The sequence below is a fragment of the Dromiciops gliroides genome, chromosome 6, assembly GCF_019393635.1.
Source record: "Dromiciops gliroides isolate mDroGli1 chromosome 6, mDroGli1.pri, whole genome shotgun sequence".
Lineage (NCBI taxonomy): Eukaryota > Metazoa > Chordata > Mammalia > Microbiotheria > Microbiotheriidae > Dromiciops > Dromiciops gliroides.
In genome coordinates this window covers 277,114,832-277,138,416 of record NC_057866.1, presented here as the reverse complement: position 1 = coordinate 277,138,416, position 23,585 = coordinate 277,114,832, and the positions used below count along the sequence as shown (strand labels likewise).

At 45.5% G+C, this 23,585-nt stretch overlaps 1 pseudogene; it reads right to left on the bottom strand.

Moving 5' to 3' along the window:
* Window positions 1-11,346: 11,346 nt before the first annotated feature.
* LOC122732320 lies at window positions 11,347-22,783 on the bottom strand (annotated as a pseudogene).
* Between the last annotated feature and the right edge of the window lie 802 nt (window positions 22,784-23,585).

The following is a 23,585-nucleotide window of genomic DNA, read 5'->3' as shown; positions in this document are numbered from 1 at the left end:
GACGGAGCTCGCTGCTGGCGACACAAAGAGAAAGGCCCTGCAGGAGTCACTTGGCCCTTTGTCTATTTGGGGGAGAAGGTCTCACCGTTGGTCAGCTGGTGGGAAATCTTGGTCTCTGTAGGCAAGAGGCCCTAACCTGGGCATCCCCGTGCTCAGCTGCTGCTCACCAGCTCACTAACTGCAAGGAGAGCCACCCTTGCACAAGCGACCTCGGGCAAGGCTCTTCAGGTCTTCAGGCCTCAGTTCTCTCTTCTGTAAGATGAGACCACAGCCTCCCAGATCTAGAACTGGAAGGGACTCATTTTATAGCTGAGGGACCTGAGGCCCAGAGAGAAGAGATTTGTTCCATCAGTACAGTGAGGAGCAGTGCCAGAATGTGAGAAACAGGTAAACTGAGGCACGACTCTCAGTCTGGTGCAAAGCAGGAAGGCCATTTATTCTCAGTCTTGCAAGAATGGGCAAGCACCCCAAAGGAGTGCTGCAACTTGTCCCAGTGAAGTCCTTTTGGGGGGGGGCAATGGGGGTTAAGTGACTTGCCCAGGGTCACACAGCTAGTGTACTCCATTAAGAGAGAGTCCATATCCTGAATACAGAAGGCGATCACAGCACACACTGGGACCCACGACAGGAACACATTTGGAGGACAGATGTTGTGAGGACGGTGGCGAGGATGGTATCAGGAGAAGGCATGGGGGTTGGGGGGTTTCTCCAGGAGAAGATGAGGCTGGGGAATGCTCTGCAGAGCACAGCCCTTAGGAGGTGGTCACTGAGGCCAGAGAGGAGGGGACCCTGCCCAAGCTCGTGGTCTAGCCCCACTCTCTGCCTCCTTTCCTGGAGGTTAGCCTTCTTAGCCTCACCTCCCACAACCACAGCCCGAGATAAACCCTCCCAGTCTGAACAAGGCCACCCTGGAGACGAATGGCCCCTGGACAGGCTGTGGATGGATTCATAAAGTGATTCTCCTGGTCCCGATGAGCTGCTAAGTCTTTGCACTTAATGGCTCCCTGAAGAGACTGATCCCTGTTCTAGGCAGAGAGAATATAATAGCGAGCGTTCGTTTGGCTTTGAGGTTTGAAAAAACACTTTACAAATACTATCTCGCCTGACCTTCACCACAGCACTGATTGTGGGCGTTATTTTCCCCATTTTACTGATGAGGAAACTGAGGCTAAGGGACTTGCCCAGGTCACACAGTTCTAGTGTCCAAGGCTAGATCTGAACCCAGGTCTTCATGACTCCAGGTCCGGGGCTCTATCTAATTGTACAAGACAGGGAGAGGAAGCTCTCCTTGTGCTTGTAAAAGTGACTGTACCAAGAGTGAGAGTGCAGCATTTGGTCAAGTGATGTCATGTAGTTGAACGGGGTTCTGCTTTGGATATCCTGGAGATTTGGCCCTGTCTGTTTGAAAACAGCAGCAACAAGCATTGTGGCAGGAAGGGCATCCTAGTGACCTGGGACATTTGGCTCCATGGCCACTGTTTCTTTATGGATGCTTTATTCTCTCAGCTCTCCCCCTGCCTGCCTGACCACCCCTCCTTTGTTGGATCTCCAGCCATATCATGCCTCCCAAACCTGGGTGTCCCCTGGGCTCTGTTCTGGACTCTGCTCCTTTCTTTCTATACATTCTCTCAACACCCTCATTAGCAACAGTGAGTCTAATGATCATCTCTATGTGGATGATGCCCAAACCATTATATCCAGCCCTAGTCTCTGTAGGGGGCTTGTCCAGCACTAAGAACTACCTACTGGACATTCTGAAAGGGGTGTCCTGTAAGCATCTCAAAGTTGACATGCTCAAAGTTTTTCTCTCTTCCTCCTGCCAAACCCACCCCTCTTTCAGGCTTCTCCATTTCTGTCAAAGGCACCATTGTCCCCCCATCTACCCAGGCCAACAACCAAGCTGTTCTCACTTTCCCTCACCCCACACATCCACCGAACCACCAACTCTTGCCATTTCTATTTCTACGTGTCTTGTAGCTGTCTCCTTCTCCCCATGCCCACAGCCATCCCTTTGCTTTTCTATTTTTCTACAGGGGTGGTGGTGATGGAGGGGAGAGAGGAGCTAGGGATAGGGATGTCCCCAAAAAGGGAAAAGGCTAGAGGGACAGTGAAACATTTTTAGAAAATGTTTCAAAGAAGAAAGATAAGAAGGAAATGCAGAGAAGCAGGACAGTTTGGGTAGTTACAGGTTGGATTTATTATATATTTAAATGGAAAAATCAGCTGTCAATAATGCATATGGACAGTTTCATGAACAATGAATCCTCTTTTGCTCTTCTACTTTGTATATGGAAATGCTCACTTTATTTCATGTTTATTAAGGTCAGAAAAATTCTATTTAAAAAAGGAAAGAAAAAATCCAGAACCTGAGAAGCAACAAAAAAAGTAGATCATTAATAAACACTTGCTAACTGATTGATGGATGTTCTCTAACTCCCATAGACTTCCAATGAACTTGGGACACACACTGAATAGTCTGCAATAACAAGGAAAATTAGCTTCAGTGTTTATTGAATTGTGAAGTCTATTCATTTAGACATGTTTATTGGTAAGCTGTTTTTTTTTCCTTTGTTATAAGAGTGCGCAAAGGGGTAGTAGTGGAGAACAATGGCATATGTCCAGACCCGACACAAAAACACAAAAGGCACCTATAAAACATATCTTAAAACAAATAAGCCAACAACAACAAGACCACCTGGTGTTATAGAACTGCAGCCTTTTGTGCCTGTCTGGGTATGGGCTTGAGGTAAGAAGTAAAGAGGAAAGGGAAAAATGACTCCCTCCCTTCTCTTGCCCCCCACCTTTGGAATGTGGGAGTTACCATCCAGATCCACCTGGGCTTTCTTATCCTTCTCCTCCTACCAGCTGGTTCCTGTTCTTTAAATAATGCCCTGAGTCCCAACCCTGCACATACATAGGAGAGATGAAGGATGAGGGAGTGGCCACACATTGTTGCCAATTCTGCTGTTCTTGCCATTCACTTCTGTGATAAGGAAAAGGGAACATTTCCTCAGTCCTTTATGGTTTTCTCTGTCCTTATTCTAAAAACAATCCTGGTGTGGTGGAGCTTCATCTCATGGCTCATGCTCCCTGGTATTCCTGAACTCATCCTTGTGACAATAATCCTAGAGATTCCCTTTCCACCCATGGAATCTATCATGCCATTTCTTGGCATCAAAGAGAGAACACTATCCAGCTGAGATGCAGTAATGCTCATCCATCCATCTAGCCAACAAATGTGCTTATTAAGCACCTATTCTGTACAGAGTCTTGTGCTGGGTGCTAGCACAAAATTTTAGACTTCAACAAGCATTTGCTAAATTCCTTTTATGTGCCAGTTACTTTGTTAACCACTTAGGACACAAAGGCATTTCAAATGATTCCTTCCCACAAGGAGCTTACATCCTTTCCTCTCTCTCTCTCTCTCTCTCTCTCTCTCTCTCTCTCTCTCTCTCTCTCTCTCTCTCTCTCTCTCTCTCTCTCTCTCTCTCTCTCTCTCTCTCTCTCTCTCTCTCTCTCTGTGTGTGTGTGTGTGTGTGTGTGTGTGTGTGTGTGTGATGAAGTCCATGGATAAGGAAACACAAGGTAACTTAAGAAGGGAGAGGGCATTGTAGAAGAAAATTCCTGTCCTTCTGTGAAGTTTGTAGTCTTATGGGATTCCACTTCTTCCAAATGCCATAAGAGAGAAAATGTTCTAATATTCATTTCTGAAATAATGGAGAGGAACTATCTTCTCAGGCCTGCATAAACCTAAGGAGGACCTCTTCACCTGAGCCCAATCTCACTACAGTTTCTGATCCTATAGTTGGACAATCAGATCAAATGCTTTCTACTGTATCCTCAATTAACTGGACCCAGCTGACTGAAATCTCTAATTCACTAGAATTGTTTGGCCAGATGCCTGCCTGGGTCAGCACCAAGGCAGAAAGTAAGTAGAAGAAGAAAAGGAGACTGAGGACAAGACCTTGGGGAACACCCCCAGCTGGGAGGTAATGTTTGGATATTGATCCAGCAGTGGACACAAAGGAGGGGTCAGAAAGGTAGAAGGAACCAGGAGAGGGCAGGATCACAAAAATTCAGGAGGAAGAATATCCAGGAAGAATAGTCCCAGGGGCAGCAAAAGGAACTCAATTAGGGTGGAATCAGATGATTGCCCTGGAGGCCCAGTTGAGGTTAGATGAGCCCTGTGATGTGCTCAGCCAGCCTAGAAACAAAGGAAGCTGTAGCAATAGCCAAGAACTACGGAGAATGGCAGCAGCAGCCTGGCAGAGAGGCAGTGAGGCAGTGAAGAGCTGTTTGAGTACCTGAGGGGGGAGTAAACATTGAGGTGCCAGGCCCTTTGGCTGGGGGCTGGAGTCTTGGAGCTGGTGCCTCTCCAAGATCTGTACCTGCACTCTATTTGGAGCATGGGCAAGATCAGCTCAGACCCACGCACTGAACTGCCTTTGCCCCATAGGCAATGGTCTAGGGCTTCTCAGGAGTTGTCCGTCTTCAGGTGCTGAACAGATGCAGGCAAGGCTCCACGTCCCTAGAAGCAACCAGAATGTCTGAGCACAGTCCTGGCCAAACAGGAGTTCATTCCACTGGGCCTCTGGAAGTCTCTCCCTGATGATCCTGGCCAGATGGAACAGGGGCTCCTTTCCTGTAGTGCTTTCATTTTAGGGCTCTCTGTCAGGGAGTCATTCACCTACAGGGGCTGGCTTTTCCTTACCAGAGTGACAAATTTTGTGTAGATCAGCTGAATTTCCCTATCAGCTGGAATGAGGAGATGCCTCCAGGTGAAAGGTTCTGGATGTTTTGCTGCAGTTCATTCTGCCTGTTTGAATGTGAATGCTCCAAATTTCCAGCAAGAAAGGAGGGATCTGGGAGAGCACAGTGAAAAGAGGGACTTAAGGATCTATTTCTTCTGCCCATGGTGGGAAGGGCCAGGCTCATCTCCTCTTGGCTCAGTGGTGGAAGCTTTTGCCAGAATCCTTAAAATGCCTGGCTGGATTGATTTCTGAGTTTTGGAGCTGTGATTCTATGAGCACTCATGTCTCCATGGATCCATTCCCCATGGAGCCAATGCACGATTGTTCATTTGTATAAAATGAATAGCTAACCACTTAAAAAAAATACTGATATGTGCTGCCAAACTAATTGATTAAGGGAGGGAATTCTCACATAAATGATGAATGATGAATGACACAGGACTATGGACCAAATGGCTATATCAGCACCAGTTCTGGGCCTGAAAGAAGCTGGGGCCAAATGCTTGTCTTGTCCCACTGTCAATCAAGACATGGGCAGAGCTTGTGAGCCAGAGGTCAGAAGCACAGGCTGCATGGAGAAGATTTGCACTCCATCACTGTCTGAGGGGAGGAGGGAGGCAGCAATGGGAGTGGGGAGGCAGGCCCAGAACCTGCTTTGACTTGCAAATGCCCACATCTCCGAGCAAGCCAGAAGAGACCTCCGAGGTCACCTTGTCCAGTCTGTCCCTGACAGGAATCCCAGTGCTCAGCACAGTGCTGAATTATAACATTCAGAGCTGGTTGGAGCTGAGAGACTGCTCTGCTCATTTTACTGGAGAGGAAACTGGCCCTCAGAGACAGGAAGAGAATTGCACAAGGTTAAAGAACTGTGCAAGGAGTCAAGAAGACCTGAGGTCAAATCCAGGCTCAGATATTTCCTGGGATGTTTTTCTGCTTTGTATCCTTAGTCCAGAGCACAGGGTGTTGTTGTTTCTCTTTTATTCTCGAAGAGGACTATGACGATGGAGTGATGTCATGACTTGCAGTGAATCAGATTTAAGTGAGGGAGGACTGTGCTAAGTCACCAGCCTCACTCTCTCCTCCAGAGACATCTGGATCCAGTGGCAAGATATACATCAGGACGACTGGAGATGGCTCCAGGGTTAAGTGACTTGCCCAGGGTCACACAGTCTTCAGGGCGCTTACAATTTAATGGCTTTCTTAGGATTCTGACTCAGTAGATAGTATTGTCTCCAGGGCAGACAGAAACAGGAGGAATCTCCTCTCCAATTCCTCCAATTTATTCTCCAGGATCCCCAGACAAATCTTTCAAGAGGAGATCTCTCTACAAGTTCAAGACCTCTTTAAATACCTCTCAAGAATTGAGTGTAAATGGAAGTACAATTTTTTTCACTTTATTTTTCTTGTTTTTTCTTTTGTTTTGACTTTTTTTCAACGTGGCTAATCTGGATCCCTGTTTTACATGATTTCACATGTGTAGTTTATATATTGCTTTCCTTCTCAATAGATGGGAGAGGGAGAGAATTTGGAACTCTTTTTTTAAGAATGTCAAAAATACATAAATAAATTCCTTCAAGTGATGAGTTGATGGCTGTGGCATTGAGGAAAGTTTGTGATTCTCACTGCAGAAGGAAGGTTTTATAAATGCAAGGTCTCCTTTCTTTCTTTCCTTCCTTCCTTCCTTTCTTTTTTTTTTTTTGGTGGGGCAGTGAGGATTAGGTGACTTGCCCAGGGTCACACAGCTAGTAAGTGTCAAGTGTCTAGCACTAGATTTGAACTCAGGTCCTCCTGAATCCAGGGCCAGTGCTTTATTCACTTTGCCACCTAGTTACCCCTCATTTCAGTCTTAATATGTATCTTTTATGCAGGGGAGGAAAATAGCTGTAAAAGAAAAGAGACCAGGGCAGCTAGGTGGTACAGTGGATAAAGCACTGGCCCTGGATTCAGGAGAACCTGAGTTCAAATCCAGCCTCAGACACTTGACACTAGCTGTGTGACCCAGGGCAAGTCACTTAACCCTCATTGTCTCACAAAAACAAACAAATAAACAAAAAACCCCACAAATGATAGAACCTTAGACTGTCGGAACTGTGAGGATACTCACAGTCATCTAGTCTGACCCACTTGTTTTACTGGTGAGGAAACTGAGTCTTATAGAAGGGGCTTGCCTAAACTGCTAAATGGCAGAGCCAAGATCAAGGGGAGCAGTCTGTGTTCACAAAGTGATTCAACTCTAAGGCATCTGTTGATCCCACTAATGTCAGAATAGCCCCTGAGGATCAAACCTGCCATTTCTTTAAGTCTGTCTCAGGTCCTGCTATTAATTACAAAGCCCCAGCATGCTGTGAAGCTCTGTGCTAATAGAAGAGCTTCCTTCCTGGCCATCTATCTGATAGTATTCTTAATCTAGCATCATATCTCCTTTTTTTAGGTTAATCTGCAATACTTTCTCCATCACCATTTTAATAACATTTTGTTTTTCCAATTATTTGGTAAGATAATTTTTTTTGTGTGAGGCAATTGGGGTTAAATGACTTGCCTAGGGTCACATAGCTAGTAAGTGTTAAGTGTCTGAGGTCAGATTTGAACTCAGGTCCTCCTGACTCCAGGGCCGGTGCTCTATCCACTGTGCCACCTAGCTGCCCCCAGTAAGATAATTTTTAACATTCATTCTTTTTTTTTTTTTTGGTAAGGCAATTGGGGTTAAGTGACTTGCCCAGGGTCACACAGCTAGTAAGTGTTAAGTGTCTGAGGTCAGATTTGAACTCAGGTCCTCCTGAATCCAGGGCCAGTGCTCTATCCACTGCACCACCTAGCTGCCCCAACATTCATTCTTACAAAATTTTGAGTCAAATTTTTCTCCTTCCTGCCCCTCCACTCTTCCTAAAACAGTAAAAAATTTGATATAGGTTATAGATGTTCAATCCTGTAAAACATATTTCCATATTAGTCATAGTTGTGACAAGAAGAAACAGACCAAAAGGAAAAAAACATGAAAAAAAGAATGAAGAAAGTGAAAGCTGTATGCTTTGATCTGCATTCAGAGTCCATCGATTCTTTCTCTGGATGTGAATAGAATTTTCCATCTTAAGTCCTTTGTAATTGTCTTGATTCATGATATTGCTGAGAAGAGCTTATTCATTCATAGTTGATTATCAAACAATGTTGCTGTTACTATCTTCAGTGTTCTCCTGGTTCTACTCATTTCACTTTGCATCAGTGAATAAAAATCTTTCCAGGTTTTTCTGGAATCTGCCTGCTCATCATTTCTCATTGCACAATAGTATTCTATCACATTGTTATACCACAGCTTGTTTAGCCATTCCCCAATTGATGAGCTCACCCTATCTCCTTGACCAAGCCATGATGAAACATGTGACATCAAGGTAAGGTGAAGCATATTTACCTAAAACAGAAGACAAAATGAGTGACAAAGGGTTAAATCAAGAACCCAGAAAACCCCCCAAGCTATAACTGCCCAACTTCAAGAACTGAAGGCTGTGGGTTCTTTTGTCTCTGTTCCTGGAGATGGTTTTCAGCCTGGGACTTACAGCTTTGGAATGGAAAATGTTGTTAGGGACTGAGACAAATTCTCAAGCTTCAGTGGCTGAAGGGCTTTCATTTCCACTCTTTGAGCCCTGAAACCTCAACAACCTCCTCTGGCCACTTCTACTGGAAGCATGAACAGAGTTCAGAGCTGTGTATCACTGCCACTAGCACCAGGGTCAGCTGTCCTGCCTCCCTTTTTTTTCTTCTTTCCTCAGCCTTTGGAATTTTTTTCCTCTTTGTCGTCCAGTCATTTCACTCATGTCAGACTCTTTGTGACCCCATTTGGGGTTTGCTTGGTAAAGATACTGGAGTGGTTGGCCATTTCCTTGTCCAGCTCATTTTATAGATGAGGAAACTGAGGCAAACAGGGTAAGTGACTTGGCCAGGGTCACACAGCCAGTCAATATCTGAGGCTGGATTTTAACTCGGGTCTTCCAGACTCCGGGCTTGGCTTTCTATCCACTGTACCACCTAGCTGCCCTGATTTTTTTCCCTCTAGATCACTACTACAACATACCCATCAAGTTGGTCATCTAGACTGCTTGAAAACCTGCGGCCTAAACATTGTGGATCTAGTATGCAAGCTGGGACTCAGACCCTGACCTCCAGCTCTAAGGCCAGTGCTTTCCTCCTTATGTTAGGCTTTCCTAATTACAGAACAATGCAAGAAAGAATTCAAGTGTCAGGGAAAATCCCAAAGTCCGCTGAGAGGAAGGAAAGAGCCTCGCTCTCTTCATGGTAGCACAGTAGAGTGAAAAGAGTGTGGCTTTAGAATGAGGAGATCTGCGATCAAGTCCTGACTCTGCCCCACCTACCTGTGTGACTCCAGGTGAGTCACTTAACTAGGCTCCTTCCTCTTGGTAAAATGAAAGGAGTGGGCTAGATAGGTGCCTTCCAACTCTCCATCGCTGATGTTATGGTGACCTCTCTTTGTCCTGCCTGGTGAGCCCAGTGCCCCATCCTTGCTAGGAGCGTGGTCCGAGCCAAAAGCAAGCTAATGAGCCACAAGGCTGACAAGTGGCCCAGGAAGGTTCCGAGTCACTTGAGGTCTTCCTGGCAGACCCTCGTGGGCCCGTCACACACAAGAGGCAGCAGCTCCGTGACAAGCCAGAGTCCTCAGAGACTCTTACACCAAAGACGGCGCCTGAGGACTGCCATGCCTTCGGCTTCCCTCCCGCGGCCTCTATGAAGGGGTCACGGTTCTCCAGGCAGGAGCCAGTCCCTGCTCTTTCCAAACTCCTGTCCATTAAGGTCACTCATGGATAGTCTGATCCCAAAGTGAGAAGCTCCCCATCAGTCGGTTTCGAGGAAGTCTTGCTGGCTGACAAGATGAGGAAGAGAAAGGACACCATCCTTTTTGCCAACCAGAAGATGGTGAGGGGCAGGGCCCCCAGCTGTGCAAAGTGAGATGGGATTCCACAGGTCAATAAATCTGACCCCTCACATCACACTTGGGGAGAGACGAGAAAGGCTCCTGTGGCTCCCCTGAAAAAGTATTTCTCCCTGAGAACCACGATCTGGAGTTAATAGAGCCCAGTACCTAGAGCCTCTGTCATCCAACCTCCTGATTTTAGAGAGGTCCAGAGAGGAGGCCAAGGTTGCACAGCCTTGAATGCCAGAGTCAGGATTGAACCCAGGGCCTGAATACAAGTCCATATTCTTTCCACTAGGCCGTAGGGCTTATGCCTGAGCCATGGTGGGAGGAGACCCGTGTTATGGAAATTTTTAATTTCCTTTTATTGTTTGGAACTCAGGGATATTCCTCCTGCAAATTTTGGTGAATTAAGAGTCTGCTTTAATATAACTTCACCTGGATAAACACTGTCCTACGGGACCTAAAAATTTACTTGAGAGCCTAGGTAGCCAGAGGATTATAAAATAGATGGAATATAAGAGAAGCCAGGTCCCTCTCAACACCCCCCCCCACCCGGCAGTCCTCCTCCTCCTCCATCAGCCTATTTGTGATCTATTGCCTGACTCAGTTTCCCAGTAGAGTTTGTTTGGTAAAGTTGTTTGCTTAGGGAAAGTGTGAGATTGTGACTATGACAATGAAGGACGTATGGGCTCTGCATGGCCTGAGAGTAATGTACAAGGCGGTGGTATGGACCGACATAATGCTGCCGGTGAAGAGCCTGGTTAGAATTCTCATGATGGCTCATATTTTCTCTGAGGCCTGAGCCTAGGCTTGAGAACAAGAATAAAAAAACCTGGGTCTTCCCCTGGGGGGAATATCTGTTTGACTGCAGTTGCCCCCTGCTGTGGGTTCGGGCTGACCTACTGCTTCGTTCATTGAAAACGTTCGTAATTCAGGTTAAACGCACCAGTTCGTCCCACATTTTCAGAGAGCCGATTGTTAAACATTTACTAGTATGTTTATATCACCCAACAAGAGAAAGGAGAGAGCTTGTTGGGAAGTGGAAGGGAGAGACCAGAGAGTGAGGAAGATTGACGGAGCTGAGCAATCACCATGGAATTTTAGATAAAAGCTAAAGGGTCAAGAAAAAAAAGGGTGAATAAAAACTATTAACATATCCCCTTAGTCACTAGAGCTTCCTATTTATTCTTACCTATTCCAAGTGGCTCAGTGGATAGTGTTGGGTCTAGAATTAGGAAGACCTGAGTTCAAATCCAGCCTCAGACACTTACTATCTGTGTGACCCTGGGTAAGTCGCTTCACCTTGTTTGCCTCAGTTTTCTCATCTGTAAAATGGGCTAGAGAAGCAAATGACAAAATTCTTCCTCCCTCCGGGCTCTCTCGGCCAATCCCTTTGCTCCCCTCACAAGACCACCACCCTATCAGGTCCTCATGGCCTCTTATAAAAAAGCCTCCTCACTGTCCCCTTTATTTCCAGATCCACCTACTCCCACCCCTCCTCCCTCCAGCTGCCAACATAGTCTTCCTCAAGTTCTTTTCCCTGCACAGGATGCTGCCGGAGCTCCCTAGCGTCCCACAACTAAGTGCCGACCCCTCCGTTTGGGTTGGAAACCCTTCCCACCCAGGCTCGGGCGCTGCTTCTGGTTTATTCTACATGGGACACTCCTCGGTTTAGCCAGACGGGCTTGGGGAGGGAGCACTCCCTGCCCTCGTGTTCCTGGTCTTGTTACGGGACAGGAATCCGCGGAGCCAGAGAGAGGACGGAGCCAGCAGAAGCAGGGGCCCCGAGAGCCTCAGGGAGCGTCTTGGGCCAAAGAGGAGCCGCCCCTCTCCAGTCTCTGGGGGCGGGCCAGGCCTCCCTTCTCCCCCCTCCCAAGTTTCCGAGGTGTCTGCCCTGGCAGGAGAATCGGGCTTGGTGCTGAGCACGCCTTGAGAAATCTGCCGCTCAGAGCGTCTGATGCAACCTGGGCGCCCTGACCCACGACTGGGCAGCGCTATTTTTAACCCGGGCAGGCGGGAAGCAGGCTGACAAGCCGGCTCGGACAGCTGGCTCAGTGCCCGCGGAGCGCTCTGGGACCTGGGGCAGGGGGAGGGGTTGCCTGTTGGGGGCGGGGGGCGGGGGGGCTCCAGCATGACGGCCCCAAGGAGGTGGGGGGGCGTTTGCAGACCCGTGGAGTGAGAAAGGCACACAGGGGGAGGATGGCCACTGGGGCTGGGGCAAGGAGATCCCCCGTGGTCTGCCTCCCTGGCTTTGCCCTGGTGTGTAAAGGGTAAGAGGGGGTGGGCGAGGGAACAGCTGGTGAAGTCAAGGCAGGAGGGCTTCCTGGCTTCTGGAGGAAGCTGAAAGCTACCTGTCTGTCTGCCTGTCTATCGGCGACACTGTCTCTGTCTCTTCTCTCTCTGTGTGTCTCTCTGTCTCTGTGTCTCTGTCTCTATTTCTCTCTGTCTCTCTCTGTCTCCATCTCTTTTTCTGTCTCATCTCCCTCCCTTCTTCCCTCCCTTCTTCCCTCCTTCCCTCTGTCTCTGTCTCTGTCTCTGTCTCTGTCTCTGTCTCTGTCTCTGTCTCTGTCTCTGTCTGTCTCTTTCTCTCTGTCATTCTGCCTCCTTTTCTCTCTGTAATTCTGCCTGTTCCTGTCTCTATCTCTCTGTCTCTCTCTCTCCCTGGCCCCCATTCCCCTAGCTGCACTGGACCACTAGAATCAGGAAGCTCCTGACAGTCACTGCCTGTGTAACCCTGGATAAGTCCTCTAAGGTAGCCTACAAGCCTCAGTTTCTTTATCTGCTAAAGGGGGACAATTATTTCTGCAGTGCGGGGCCTGAATAAGTTGATGTGTATAAGTGAGCCTGTTATTTCTCCTTCCTGCCCCTCCCCCCCCCCCACTGGTTCTCTGTTATTCCCCGCCCTCCCCACGCCCACCTTCTGCCCCCAGATCTCCTTCTCTCTTCTGGTGCCCCTCCCTCAAGTCCTCTTTCCTGGCAGCCCCTCCCAGCTCTACCCCGCGCCCCGCCCCCCAGCCTCTCTTTGGGTCTGGGAGGTTTCCTCGGTTCTGCAAATTGCATCTCGAGGCCAGCACTGTGTCGAGGCAGACGGGCGGGGCCGGACCCCACATTCCCTGCTTGTGTGACACAGCATGAGTCTCCTTTAACTCTGCCCCCACAGTCCTCTCTATAGAGTGGGTATAACCTGGCTTTCATCCAAGCCCCAAGCCCGGGTGTTGGGTTTAGGATGCTGCTGGTGTGGGGATAAGAGCCGGCTGCCTGGAGGAGTCCGGAGCACCCTCTAATGGAGCTGGAAGCTGCGCCAGCGTGACCTCACTCTAAGAGTGGGGCTGTCCAACCAGCCCCTGCCGTCACCCTTACACACACGTACACACACGTACACACACGTACGCACAGCCTACCCTCACACACAACACACGTACACACCCCTCCCTCACACACACAAACATCACCCTTGCACACACACATACATATACACACACCACCCTTACACACTCACACACATAGACATACTGCACAAATATCACACATACACATACACAGACCACACACACATATTTACACCACCCTCACATACACCTCACACACAGACACACACCACACATACTCACACATACACACATACACACACTCACACAATACACTCCCCCACAAACTCACACATATACACACATACACATACATGCACCACCCTCACATACACACACACATACACCCACTACACACCACACTCATATATACACACACAATACACACACCCCACACACTCATACACATATACCACACACATACATACATACACTACCCTCACATACCTACAAACACATACACACATACCACTCACACATATACACACTCGCATATGTACAACACACACAACACACACAGCTGTGCTCTTCCTTCCATTTCCTCAGCTGCCTCTTGGTCCATTTTCCCATGGGTACCAAGGACCTTCTGCATGAAAGATAGCACCTGACCTGGAGTCAGGAAGCCCTGGGTTCAGATCCTGTTTCTGACCCACGCCCACCCCCACCCCCCCACCCCCCAGTACTTTGAGCTTTCACTTTCTCAGGTTGCTCTCAAAGACAAGTTACTGACTGTCAGGACATCACCAGTCTGCTCCAGGGGAGGGATTTTCCACACCAGGAGTTCCAGGCACTAAGGAGGTCATTTATTCACGGGCTGAACCTTTCCCTCCCCACACACAAGAGCTTGTCTCTCCTTCTTCATTTCAGGTAGCAGCCTTGGCCCGTGCTAGGATTCAGGGCACAAAGGGCCACTTCAGGCAGGGTGCTTCTGGTGGTCAGGCCAGAGAGAACAAGCCCCCTCACAGAGCAGCTGCCCGGGTCATTTGGCTCAGTCACAGAGACTCTCTGAGAAAGAGCCTAGTGGTCTGTGCTGGGCAATCCCAGCCCAATAACGAGGCCATTCAGTCTAAGTCTGTGCTCCCTGAGCAAACCCAGAGAGGTGGGAAAGGATGGTGCCCAAGCCCCCCACGCCCATCCCAAGACACTGTGGCAGTGATGCATTGAAGAGGCCCCTGGTGAGCAGGGGGCCCTGGGGCTGGTGGGACAGCAGACCCCTGGGCTCAGGCCTCCGCAGTGATGCTTGTTGGCAGCTTGCAGCCACCTCTCTGGCCCCTCTCCTGAAGTTCCTGCCCAATCATCCCCCAGGTGGTCCATCCACTCACTGACCCCCTGAGGCGGAGCCAAGATGGTGGAGAGAAGCCAGCAAGCTGCCTGAGCTGTCCTTCGGTTCCCTCAAAAAGAACATTAAATCAAGCCTCTAAATGGATTCTGAAACTACAGAACCTACAAAAAGATAGAGAGACACAATCTTCCAACCTGAGATGATTTAGAAGACTTCAGCAAAGGTCAGTCTCACTCTGGCAAAAAGGGAACAGAGCGCACCTCAGCACAGTGCAGCCTGGAGGGGGTCAGGGCAAGTCAGCAGGAGAAGCTCTAAGCCATAGCCGAGCAACTGAGGCCCCTTGAGCCTGACTCAACAAGCTGGTGGAGCAGCAGGCCAGTGGAGAGATCCTCCATCACCAGCTGAGAGGGCAGGCTGCCAGCTAGAGGGCCACCCACAGTATAGGCTCGACCAAGCATGGCCATCCCAACACACCAGGAGCAAGGGCAGGGAGCAAGCCCAGGATGGTGAGAAATCCACAAGGTATAGAGGCCTCAGTGTAGAAAGCCAGTGACACAGCCCCTATCCGCCAGCAAAAGAAGTTTGAAACAGTGATCCGGGGGGCCCAGGAGCAGACCTCAACTTAAAAAAAAAAAGCTGCAATGTAAGTAAGAAACAAAAAAGAGATCTTACCATTGAGAACTTCTGTGTGGACAGAGAAGAGGCAAACACAAACTCAGATAAGGACAATACTCTCAAACTGCCTACATGTGAAGCCTCAAGAGGGAAGATGAATTGGTCTCAAGACCAAAAAGCCTTCCTGAAAGAGCTTAAAAAGGATTTAAAAAATCAATTGAGAGAGGTAGAAGATAAAATGGGGAGAGAAATGAAAGCAAAACAAGAAAATTACGAAAAAAGAATCAGCAGCTTGGAAAAGGAAGCACTCACTGACCCCCTAGAGGACCCCAGGTGGCTCAGTCCATGTCAAAGTCCTCAGGGCCCTCTCTCAAATCCTGGGGTGATGATGTTCCTGCCCCACCTGACTCTTTCTTTCTTTCTTTCAGACCACAATATTCTTGAAGGACCCATTTTCATTGAATCAGGAGAGTGATGAGCACTGACATGGAGAGCTCCCTAGCAGGGCACTGACCCTTGATAGTTATTATATGATATGTCCTCGGTGCCCAGGACTGAGCTCATGTGATACCACAACCAGAGGCAACTACGGGGTACCGCAGTGCACAGATCACTGGACTTGGAGTCCAGAAGGCCTGAGTGCTAATACTACCTCAGACACTTCCTCGCCGTGTAACCCTGGGCAAGTCATTTCATCACTGTCTGCCTCAGTTTCTTCATCTGTAAAACTGTGATAATAATAGCCCCTTCCTCCCAGTGTTTTTATAAGGACTAAATGAAATAATATTTGTAAAGCTTTTTGTTGTGCTTAAAGTATTTTATAAATGCTGGCTATTATTAACCTGCAGCAGTATCTTTTAATTTTTTTGTGTGGGGCAATGGGGGTTAAGTGACTTGCTCAGGGTCACACAGCTAGTAAGTGTCAAGTGTCTGAGGCTGGACTTGAACTCAGGTCCTCCTGAATCCAGGGCTGGTGCTTTATCCACTGTGCCACCTAGCTGCCCTGCAGCAGTATCTTTTGATCCTCACAGAAGCCCTGGGAGGAAAGGAGAGTATATAAGATTATTCCAGTTTTACAGAAAGGGAAACTGAGATCCAAAGAAGGAATGTGATCCACCCAAGGTCACACAGCTAGTAGGTGACATGAGCCCACATTCTCTGACTTCAGATCTACATCATCTCCCCTATTAGAATACAAGCAAGGGTTGTTTTGACTCAGCAAAGAGCCTGGCAAATGGTGCATAATAAATGTCTATGGACCCACTGACTGGGAAAGATAGCTCCACAAAATGCATGGAGTCCTGGGCTTGGAGTTGGAATCACAATGATGGTGGTGGTGGTGGTGGTGATGATTGATCTAACTTGCATTTATAAAGCTTTTATATTTACCAAGTGTTTCCAAATAGCACATTGTCACCTTTTTTGTTTGTTTGTTTTTATTTAAATAAAAGTATGTTATTATTTTCCAGTTACATGTAGAAATAGTTTTCAAGATTTGCTTATATAAAATTTCAAATTTTTCTCCCTCCCTCTCCTCCCTCCCCTCCCTCCCCCCCTCCCCTAGACAGCAGGCAATCTGATATAGGTTAAATATACACAATAACATCAAACATATTTTTGCATTAGTCCTGCTATATGAGAAGGATCAGAGCACAAAGGAAAAAACTGAAATCAGAAAACCAACAGCATCGAAAACAAAAGAAATAGTATGGTCCAGTCAGCACCCATATCCCACAGCTCCTCCACCCCCCCCCAGATTTGGAGAGCCTTTTCCGTCATGAGTCCTTTAGAACTTTCTTGTATTGGTGAGAAGAATCTAATCTATCACAGTAGATCAACACTCAATGTTGATGATACTGTGTACAATGTTCTTCTGGTTCTGCTCATCTCACTCATCATCAGTTTATGCAAGTCCTTCCAGGTTTCTCTGAACTCCTGCTCATCGTTTCTTACAGCACAATAGTATTCCATTACATTCATATACCACAACTTGTCCAGCCATTCTCAAATTGATGGACATCCCCATAATTTCCAATTCTTTGCCACCACAAAAAGAGCAGCTATAAATATTTTTGTACATGTGGGTCTTTTCCCCTTTTTTATGATCTCTGGGAAAAAGACCCAAGAGTGGTATTGCTGGATCAAAGGGTATGCACAGCTTTATCGCTCTTTGGGCATAATTCCAAATTGCTCTCCAGAACGGTTGGATTAGTTCACAGCCCCACCAACAATGCATTAGTGTTCCAATTTTTCCACACCTTCTCCAACATTTATTATTTTCCTTTTTTGTCATTTTAGCCAATCTGATTGGTGTCAGGTGGTACCTCAGAGTTGTTTTAATTTGCATCTCTCTAATCAAGTGATTTAGAACATTTTTTCATATGGGAATAGATAGCTTTGATTTCTTCATCAGAAAACTGCCTGTTCATATCCTTTGACCATTTTTCAATTGGGGAAGCACCTTGTCATCTTATTTCAGCCTCACAACAATTCTGTAAGGAAAGAACTACGGGCGACTGGCCCAGGGACACAGAGGTAAGTGCCTCTGACACTTAGGTGCTGAGTGGTGGCAGACAGCTCTCAGAGCCTGTCTTCCCATCTGTAAAATAAGGGTAATGAAAGACACCTATAATATTGGCCAACAGCTGCTATGAGGCTCAGACAAGACGGTGGAGAATATTCTCATGTTCTACAAATGTCGATTCTTTTCGTTATTTTGATCTGTTGACAGAATCATAGACTCGGAATTTCAGAGCAAGAAGGGACCTCAGTGGTCATCCAGTCCAACCCATATGGGAAGGAATTCCTGCTAGGATACAATATACCTGAGCTGTGGTCACCATTCTCTGCTTGAGGACCTCCAAGGAGGAGGAAGCCATGCTTTCTGAGGCAGCTCATTGCACCTTGAGATGACTACCTTCATGGAAAATCTGTTCCTGGCATCAAGCCTCAGTTGTCTTCTTTGCAAATCCCTCCCTACCCAGTTGCTTCCTGGTTCTAGCCTGAGGCCAAATGGAGTCAGTCCAAGTTCTTCCACAAGCCAGCCTTTCGTTTACTTGCAGATAGCCTTCTTGGCCCCCCTCCCTCACCCCATTCCCCGCAGTGTCTTCTCTTCTCCAGGTCAGACATTCCCAAGTCCTTTCAGCAATCCTCATATGACATGGACTCCGTGCCTCTCACCAATGCAGCTGCCCTTCTCTGGACCCTCTGCAGCTTATCGTGCCCTTCTTAAACCGATGCCCGGAACTGAACATGACAGTCTGGGTGGGGTTGTGGGGGCAGAATACAGTGAGACAATCCCCCTGTGTTCTTGGAAGCTCCGCTGCCCCCTTAGCCAATCCAAGATGGCATGAGCTTTGGGGGCTGTGCCAAGACTCAGCACTGCTGATCCGTATGGAGTGCAAGCAGTCCACTAAAAGCCCCGGATAGATTTCACAACTGCAGTTATTGTTCCCGTCTCACTTGTGAAATTGGGTTTTTTGTACCCAAGGGCAAGACTTTAAGGGTCAGCTAGGTGGCACAGTTGATAGAACGCTGGGCTTAGAATCATGAGGACCTGTGTTCAAATCCAGCCTCAGACACTTACTAGTCATGTGACCCTGGGCAAGTCACTTCACTCTGTTTTCCTCAGTTTCCTCATCTGTAAAGTGAAATGCAGAAGGAAATGGCAGACCACTGCAGTGTCTTTGCCAAGAAAACTCCAAAGAAGGTCACAAAGAGTCTGACACAACTAATCGACTAAACAACAAAAGTAAGACTTCAAATTTGTCTCCACTGAATTTTATCTGATTCAGCTCATCAAGGTCTATTTGATCCTAGCCCTGCCAGCCACTGGGTTAGTTATCCCTTCCACCTTTGTCATCTGCACACTGAGGAATGTACCAGCTCTGACTTTGTTGAGAGTCATTGATGAAAACATGAAGCAGCAGGGGTGAGGACAGCTCCCTGGAGCTCTTCACCGGAGACCTCCAGCCATGTTGGTCCCGAACTGCTAACAACCAAGCTTTGGGCTGGGCCGTCTAACCAGTTCTGAATCTTTTGATTGTATTGTTGCCTAATTGTTATCTCTCTGTATTCTCAATACATACAATGAAGTATTCTATGAAAAGTATTACTTTAGTGCTTTTGTTGTAAACCAGAAAAACCGTCTCTTCAGCCTCCCCTCCCATTTAGAAGTTTAATAATTCTGTCAAACCAGAAATGGAAAATGACAACTGCTAGAGGGGGTGTGGAAAAAATGAGATATTAATGTAGTATTAGTGAAGTTTTGAACCGGTCCAAGCATGCCCAAAGGGATATAAAACCATGCATAGCCTTTGACCCAGCAATACTGCTACTAGGTCTGTATACCAAAAAGATCAAAGAAAAAGTAAATAAAAGGACCCCTATGTACAAACAACATTTATAGCAGCATTTTTGTGGTGGCAAAGAACTAGAAATGGAGGGGGTGTCCATCAATTAGGGAATGCCTGAATAATTTGTGGTACATGATTATGATGGAATACCATTGTGCTATAAGAAATGAAGGTTTCAGAAAAACCTGGGAAGACATATGAACTGATGCAAAGTGAAATGAGCAGTACCAGGAGAACACTGAACATGGTACAACAAAAATTTAATGATAATCAACTATCAAAGACTTAGCTACTCTGATCAGTACAATGACCCAAAGGTGATTCCAAAAAAATCACAATGAAAAATGCTATCCGCTGCTAGGGAGAAAGGTGATGGATTCAGATGGCAAATTGAAGACTCTTTTCACTTTCTTAATTTTACTTGCTTTTTTTTCCAACATGGCTAATATGGAAATATGTTTTGCTCACCTTCTCAATGGGAGGGGAGCTGAAGTGGCGGAGGGAATATGGAACCCAAAATTTAAAAAAAAAAAATAAGGGCAGCTAGGTGGCGCAGTGGATAGAGCACCAGCCTTGGATTCAGGAGGACCTGAGTTCAAATCCAGCCTCAGACATTTAACACTTACTACCTGTGTGACCCTGGGCAAGTCACTTAACCCAAAATTGCCTCCCCCAAAAATTAAATAAATAAAAAAAATTTTGATAAGCCTGTCAACAGAATGAAGGCAATCTCACATAGCCTCTTTTTTTTTGTGGAGCAATGGGGGGTTAAGTGACTTGCCCAGGATCACACAGCTAGTAAGTGTCAAGTGTCTGAGGCCAGATTTGAACTCAGGTATTCCTGAATCCAAGGCTGGTGCTTTATCCACTGTGCCACCTAGCTGCCCCACTCACATAGCCTCTTGATGAGGCTGTTCTGGTTCTTTGTAATCCCTGCTTCCATTTTTATTTTTCTGCCAACCATTCCTTTAATGATCCTTTCTAGAGTTTCCCCAGGAATCACAGTCAAGCTCCTTGACCTATAGAGTTTTCAAACTACACTTTCTTTCCTTGTTTTGAAAATAAAGACATTTACCCTGTTCCAATCTCATGGCTTCTTTGCATCTTCTAGGAACTTTTAAACATTACTACTGCCAATGGCTCGGCCATCATCACATTGCTCTTTGGTACTCTCCCACACTTAGTTTACCTGCTATTTATGTCCATGAACTTCAGTATTTAGCCACAAGAGCATTCATGTGCTCCAATGAAGGCTTGATTTGGAGAGGAATCACCCAAAGAAATTCCTCTAGCTGAAGGGGAAGAATATGATGCCGAGTTATCACTTGTACCAAACTTTGCATCCAGACCTGAAGATCCCAACTGTTATGATGGAGAAGAATATGATACGATACGGAGCCATGGGGACATGGGGACATCTCTATATCTTACATCTGAGAAAAGGATTGTCTCATTGAACAGCTGAAGGATAAATCTCTGTGGAACAATTGAGAGGAAGAGCTGTTCAGTTTGTGAATGGTCAACATAACTGTGTTGTAGAGATGGCAGATTAAGTAGGGGATTAGGAAGATGGGGGTGGAAATAGGTACCATCCTTGCCTGTTGCTGGACAGTTCAAAGCTAAAATGTTAATTACTTCTGGTTTTATTATGCTTATTTTGCAGTTAAGGAAACTGAGGCAGAGAGAAGCACAGCCAGTAAGTATCTGAGGTCAAAATTGAACTCAGGTCTTCCTGACTGCAGGCTCAGTGATCTGTCTACCATGGTACCACCTAGCTGCCTGATGATCTTTCCAAGGTGAAGTTAAAAAGAAATACTTTTTTCCTTTGTTCAAATAGGACCTGAACTAGTTTTTTCTTCAGATAGACTTATATTGAGGTCATAGGAGTCATGAGTAGTAGCAGCAGAACCTTGAGGTCTTCACTAACAAAAGGAGATGAATTCACTCTAGAGAGTATTTGTAGTTTATATGTGAATATTACATATATAAAATAAAATAGATATACATATTTAGATCATTGATCCATTCAAAATTCATTATGATATATGGTATGAGATTATGTTCTGTTTTAAATTTTGCCATTGTCAGCTAATGGTTTATCAATTTTATTGGTCTTTTTAAAGAATCAGATCTTTATTGATTTTAATTTTTTGTTTTGATTTTTCTGCTAATTTTCTATTTTCATAATTTTGTTATTTGCTTTTAATTTGTGCATATTAATGTGTTGATTTTATCTTTTTATTGCTAAACAGGCAAATACATTTAAAGAACTGCTTGAGTTGTCCTATATATTTAATGTTAATTATCATCTTTATCTTTAAAACAATTTTTATTATTTCTATAATTTGATCTTTGACCCATCTTACTTAAGTAAATGTTTTATATATATATATATATATATATATGAAAAACAAATTACACCTTTATTTTAATATAATTGGTTTCCTTTGCAATCATATATATTTGGTTTTATTAAAACATCATTCTAGGGCAGCTAGGTGGCGCAGTGGATAGAGCACCGGCCCTGGAGTCAGGAGTACCTGAGTTCAAATCCGACCTCAGACTTAACACTTACTAACTGTGTGACCCTGGGCAAGTCACTTAACCCCAATTGCCTCACTAAAAACAAAACAAAACAAAACAAAAAACATCATTCTGAGAAGAGGTCCACAGGCTTCACCAGTCTGCCCAAGAGAACCGTGATGTAAAAAAGGCGAAGAGAACTCTTATATGGGATAGAGAATTTATTAACAGGCCAGATGCAGCTAGACCACTAGGAATAAACTCAATCTTGATTTCAAATGTACTTGGGAAGGAGACAAAGGACTGCTTTGCTTCACTATCCCAGGACAGCATGAAAATGAAGTCCATGCATTTCTACATTTCCTAAAGGCCTTAGGTAGAATTCAAGCTGAATTCAATCAAGCTACAAGCCAATATTTATTTACCTGTTCTGTTGAAGCAGCACTTGTGCCAACACAACCAGTCTGACCCCATGGGAGCTCCATCCTGAGATCAAGGCCTGGGGCATCTGCCATTTCTTGGAGGAGCATATACAACTACTTGGTTTTCTGGAATTGTTAGTGTTATAGGGCTGCTCATGGTGTCTTCCATTTGTTTTGTCTGAACATCTAATGTTTCAACCTGGTGTTCAATTTTGTCCATGAAGGCAGATATCTTCTCATGCGTGGCTCATGCTCTCAATGTGGCATCCATACACTTAACTACACCTGCCATTGATTTAGTTACCTTGCCCATTGTCACAGCGGTCCAAACTAGCTGCTGCATTATTGAGCCAAGCACTCATTCTCAAGAAATTAATTGCTTGATTTTTCTGGCAGATTGCATTTTCAGCATGTGTTTGTGCAGCTTCTGTATTGCTCTTCTGAATGGCCCTTTTAATCTCGGTCTTTGGGGCATTTTCCCCCTTTATCACATTTTTTGGCAGCTAATTTCAGGTTAAATAGGTGTTTTTGCATGTTTGACATGGTCCTGCCATTTCTCTCTGGGATGGTAGTGGGTGGCTATGGGGCACTGGAGCTGCTCAGACTATAGGCTATAAGTCACCAGAGATCCCTCTACCCCACTTACACTGAGCCAACTTTGCCTACTGTGGTTTTTTTTGGGGGGAAACCCCTTTAAAACTGTATTTAGGTCTATATTTCTCAATCATGTAGCCTTTATTTATTATTATTCTAATGTTCTTATGGTTTGTAAAATTAGTATTTAAAAGATCTATTTTCCTATATTTATTTATTTATCTGTATTATTATATTATTCATATTATGTTATATATTATTCTATTACTCATTATTTATTTATTCCTTATGCCCTAACGTGTGTTTTTATAAATGTTTTGTGCATTTAAAAATTTAAGTTTAAAAATTAAATTCTCTAAGAAGCCCACACAGTTCCCTATATATAAGCATTAAATCTCATTTTTCAACTTTCAAATTTCTAATCTCTTATTTATATTTGTGTTTGACTTATCACATTCTGAAAGCGGAAGGTTGAAATTTTCCATATTAATACCTTCTACCTAAATTATTTTGCATTCCTATTAACTTTGCCTTAAAAATGTAAACCTATATACCAAAGAGATAAAAGAAACAGGGAAAGGACCCATATGTACAAAAATACTTATAGCAGTTATTTTTGTAGTAGCCCTAAACTGGAAACTAAGGGAGTCCTCACCTATTGGGAATGGCTGAACAAATTATGGCATATGATTGTAATGGAATATTATTTTATCATATAAAATAACAAAATGTATAGTTTTAGAGGATATTG